At 42.9% G+C, this 5,548-nt stretch overlaps 1 pseudogene; it reads right to left on the bottom strand.

Moving 5' to 3' along the window:
• Positions 1 to 1,649: 1,649 nt before the first annotated feature.
• On the bottom strand, positions 1,650 to 4,908 carry LOC147427460 (uncharacterized; annotated as a pseudogene).
• Between the last annotated feature and the right edge of the window lie 640 nt (positions 4,909 to 5,548).

The following is a 5,548-nucleotide window of genomic DNA, read 5'->3' as shown; positions in this document are numbered from 1 at the left end:
TCGGCTGAAGTTTAACAGCTAGTGTTTGGTTTGTGATGTTTTGTCAGGTAGTATTTTATTCTTCTCGAGTCTTAGTGAAGGGGTGAGGAAAGGACAAGTCCAGCCAATTCCTTCTGCTTCCTGGGTGATGATAGGAAGCTAATGTTCCCCCAGCCATCGTTGGATGAAGGGCCAGGTTCTGCATTGACAAGAATATGCATGTATGCAGGCATTAGCGAGCCTCTAATCGTGACCCATTTTCATCAAAGAGGAGCTACAGCTTGATGCTTCAAATAGCCACACCACTGTTCAGCAGGAAACTAATTGAATTAACCTTGAGCAACCTGACGCATAACACTACAATTTTCAAAAAAAAAATCAACTTGATACACAAAGTAGACTCAATTTGCATGTGTTTTGTTTGAGATAATCTCTGCATTTTGTTAGCCCTAACTTTCCCAGCTATATCTTCTAAAGAAATTTTGTTCGATAATTTGCTCATTTTCCAATGCCATACATAGGTTTGAAAAGCACCCATGGCCATAACTTCTCCAATTACATCAATCTTTTACTCATATCGTGAACTGTCGATAATGTATCTAAGAACAAATGTTTAACTTTTGGGCAATCCCGCTGCTTGTTTCACAATGCATTGTTTTTCTTATCAAGTTTCCTAGCGAGGAAACATGCCCCATTCACACACACCATGCATCCTCAAGATTGGGGTTCAAGTCCCACTTAGACTATCCCAATTGATGTAAAGCTCGGGAATCTTGCACCTTTACAAGCCCACTTCTCTTCTTGTTTGAGGCGTTGTTACGACATGTAGGCATTAATTGGACAAAGCTGGCGATATGAAAAAGAAGAATCCAATTTCACACTAAAGAGATCCCTTAGAAACTAGATTCAATGTACAAACCACATCTTTTGGAGCTTGAGGGCTAGGATTCATCAATGATGACAGAGAATACTTCACGCTCAACTTCACTTCACTGTTTAGCAGGAAACTAATTGAATTAACCTTGAGCAACATGATGTAGAACACTACAATTTTCAAAAAATTTCTCAACCTGATGCACAAATTAGACTCAATAAAACCTGACAGCAAAATGTAGAGATTATCTTGAACACAAAAATATGCATATAGCCTTATGTGAACACAAAATTTCAACCAAACACCAATGCAAAACATACAGCATGTCAGCTATAGTTCAATACTCCGATAAGGAAGGAGTCTAGAACAAATCCGGTGCATATAGCCTTATGTGTACACAACAATTTCAACCATATACCAATGAAAAACATTTCCAACATGTCAACTACAATTCAATACTCCGATAAGGAAGAAGGAGTCTAGAATAGATCTGTTCGTCTCCTTCAAACATCAAAACATGGCGACCCATGAAGGCAGCAGCCAACCCAAACATTCCCGTGCCTGCAAAGAGGTCGAGCACTGTGTCTTCAATGCAACTAAACAAGGATATTATGTACTTTGCCAACTTCTTGCCACGCTAAGTCCCACCTCGCCAAGGCTTTCCCTTGCGTACTGAAATATCCTCAAGGGGAACCCTGCATGATAGAGCAGCCATAAAATTACACATTGTTACCTTCATGCACATTCTTTCAAGATTAAATGTCCTATGCATAGATTCAAAGCATCAATTAGGTTCCTACACATCATATATTATGTCCTTTGCTGATTGAAAACCCTCGCCCAGGTCCATCTTTGCTAGCTGGTCCTCATGTACATCAAGAGTTGCGATTGGGGTGGATGATCTCACAAAGACCGATAGCATTAAACAAGACACCTAAAAGCACAACCACTCCAAATCATAAGAAGATATATCACTCAATACTTGGCCACAAACAACAACCCAAACCAAATGGAAGGAGACTCACATGCATGACAATGTGCCCGATTTTGGTTCCAATTGGTGGAGTGCAATGGACAATCTGTCGTCGAAACATTGCAAACCCCAATCTGGTGGCTATGCGCTCAATAGACACTCCTTCCTCCAGTGGATACAAGCAAACTAGATATCCCAAGTCAGAAAGGTAGAGGTCTGCCAGCTTGAAAGTGCTCTCAAATGTCATTGAGCCAAGCCTGTTCCACCCCGGAACCTTCTTCTGGGAAAATCCTTCCACCGCTACATTAGAAGGAAAGTCAGCAATTATTAGATCAACACAGTTGTCTACTTGCTTCCCTTTAATCCTCCCTACGCTGCAGACAATAGTCAATGCCTCAGATACACTAGAGGTCAGCTCCTCGCTCTTGATTGGGTTAGTCGTTGCCTTCCACAAGTCCTCCACCTGAACATGAAAGCAAAACACAGTGCCTGCACACAACTCTTCTTTTAGGCGCCGGCACGTATTTGATAGTACCAAAGACATTTATATCTTTTAGCCTTACCTGCTGGTTTCAATTCAGGTGGAACATAAGTGCCCTTGCTGCTAGACGCTCTTAAGGTGGTTGTCCTTTCCATTTTAGACTGCTGTTGTGCCGCCAAGTATTTATTAACTATTTCTTTGCCGCGGTTTACTGGCATTGGAGGCCTCTTGTCACTACTCCTAGATACTGCTGACCCAGTGGAGGCAAAGTGAGATATTGAGTCCCCCCCTCGCTCTTGATGTTTTGTTGTCCCCATCTGCAATTGTGTCTTGTGCAAGTCATACAACTCTAATTCCTCCTCTGGTGCCCATTGACCAAGCAAGTCCAGCCACCAAGGGCACTGCCTTGTCTCCACCTCACTCAGATGCTACATTAAATGTGCACTTGTCATGGGCCATGACAACATTATTTGCAAGAGGAGCTCATTGAATCATCAAAGAGCTATACTTACCCTACCAACTTTCACATCTTGGTACATGTAAACCAGCTGGTCCTCCTGTTTCCAAACGTACTCCATGGCAGGTATTTATGCTATATGTTTCTCAGCATGCTCTTTTCGGAGCCATCTACAAGAGATAAAACAGATGAAATGAGCCTCTACACCAATATAGTAAATGGAAGAAACAACAAAAAAAAGGAGTTTCACCTGTAAAGCACCCGTGTTGCAGCTGTCTTCAGGCCGGGCTGAAGATCAGGCTCATTAGAAAACTTTATTCCCCCCTCATTAGTCTTGAAAGCCTTTTGAAAGAACCTCATTCTACATAGCTGTACGTATGAGTTCCAACGAGATTCAGGAGGTGGAGGCACATGATCGACTTCCCTTGTCTCTTGTATGAGTATACGACCATGGTCTGCCAATTGCAACCAAAAGCAATACATATGCAGCCAATCACGAACCTTAGCTTTGTCATTTGGGAGTCCCTCCAAAGTTCTCTGGTTTGCATTGTGGTTATCCAGCATGCGCACAATCTGAGCTTTATTAGCATCGCTAATCATTGATGATCCTATCATGTTCAGTTTCTCCTCAGTGGCAATGTGGGTGGATGGCTCATGCCAAGGCAGTGACAACATAGCATTCCAATACTGCTCCCCATTTCTTGGGTCTGCAATCCTTGCAAACTTTGATGTCTTACCTCGATAAAGTGTCTCCACGTTCCTTATAATCTTGTCACGGCTACCTTTGTCATCAATAAGAATCCGCTTTGACCGCTCTTCAATTTTTTGTTCCATGTCATCCTTGAAGATTAGCCAGGTCATGATTTGAATGGGCAATGAAAACCAGCTCTTCTTACCTGGACCACCTTGAATCCTCATCTCTGATTCCACCCATGCTTTGTCCTCTTCTTCCAGGTAGGACAAAAGTGTGCTCTTGTCAGACTCACCTAGCTTCCTAAGCTGGAAGAGTCTATCCCCAAATGTGGTTGGCACAAAGGAAAACTCGTTTATCCTATGTCAGACAAACATCAAAGAAAAAGAAATTTATTAATGGCAGTTCATTCACAGTAAATTTATTAATGGCAATTCATTCACAGTAAAGACCAATGGAGCTTACTTGTTTAAGCGTGACAGAGAGAAAAGTAATTCTCCAACATCTTGCTTCCTAAACTCTAGAAAATTGCATCAAACACTACAATGCTTGCTTGTTCTAGAGGATTGTGCCGAGGACAAATCAATACAAGTTTTACAATCAGCTATGCAGGAAATTCAAAATGGCTAAATATGATCTTACCCTCAACTATGCAAGCCATCCATGCTCGATGTCTGTTGTTCCCATCCAAGATATGCAACATTCTGCCTGTAAGATAGGGACCCCACTCCTCGCTCTGAAACAATTCCTCCTCGTACCTCTGGTTCAATTCCTTCCACCCATCATCCCAGCTCTCATGCATTGCATCTATTAACAAAGTCTGTTATCCCTCCAAATCATAGATACTGACAGTGAAGGCCCCTTTGCTGGGAATATAGCCACCCATTTTCTTGAAGCTCCTTGACACAGTCCTCTCTGTAAGTGGGCTAATCTTCCTAATTGCCTCGGTTGGAAGCATTCTGCACAGTGGGACCATAGGGGGTGGTTGGACGTGCTTCACTTTGATCCTCTCCAAAAATTCCTGTGGCGTTGAAGTTTCCAAAATTTTTCCATAGATCTCTATCTTTTTCATTCCTGTGGTAGCCGGGTCTAAGGTAGTGGCCTGGGTGGAGACACTCTCAGACTGACCATCATCATCCGCCTAGTCAGGCCCAACTACACTGGCAGCTACTAATTCTTGGGCTTCTTCGGCAAATTCATCCTGATCCCCTGAGCCATCGTCAATTCCAACAACAACACCCACAACTTGGTATGGGTTAGGAATCGCTTCCATGACAACATCAGTAGGGTCGGCATGCTTCTCTGGGGACACTTCAGCTTCGTGGTCAGGATTGCTTCCTTGGAGGGATGTGGTAGCTTGATCTAGTGTACTAAGCAAATCACCCCTTCTTGCGAAAGTCCTTGAGCTACCTGCTCTGCTAACAACCTGTAAAATTTTCCTCTTTTTAACCATTGGAAGTTCGGATTCAACAACTAAGCAACATTTAGCTTTCATGAAAACTGACCTTGCCACCCATGACATCTAGTTAGTATAACACGACAATCCAAAGCTAACCACACAGTGCTTGTCAAGTCGTTCAAGACCATTGGCCCACACACACAAGTGATTGTCACAAAGTCATTGCCCCCCACACACACAAGTGCCTGTCACAAAGTCAAGACTGACCCGTCATCACGGAAAAGGTAAAACAGAGCGGTTTTTTGAGATAGGGTGCAATTTTGAGAACTGGTCCATTGTAGCCGGCCCATTCAAATTCCTACAGCTGGCAATAGATGCATTGGTACGAGCAAAAGAAAACTACGACTAAAAAACACAGATCATCAAACACTCAAAGACCCAAGCTCATTTTCATCGGCATCAAACCTCCAAGTCATCAAGGCATCAAGACAATGGAAGAAGGTCACAGGTAAAACCTAATGTCGGGCAACCCTTCGCTGCTCCATGGTGCCTTTCCAAGGTGGACAGACTGCAAAAACGTCCGGGATGTATTTGATTGTTCAAATGCGCTCAGCACACTTGAACAATCAAAGATTATTCACTAATCACTTCTCGCAGAGATGCACATTTTTAAGCTACCATGTCATAGTTTATA

Source organism: Adiantum capillus-veneris, chromosome 23, assembly GCF_014529385.1.
Source record: "Adiantum capillus-veneris isolate H3 chromosome 23, ASM1452938v2, whole genome shotgun sequence".
Lineage (NCBI taxonomy): Eukaryota > Viridiplantae > Streptophyta > Polypodiopsida > Polypodiales > Pteridaceae > Adiantum > Adiantum capillus-veneris.
The sequence above is the reverse complement of the archived record's forward strand: the minus strand, read 5'-3'. Positions and strand labels throughout refer to the sequence as shown.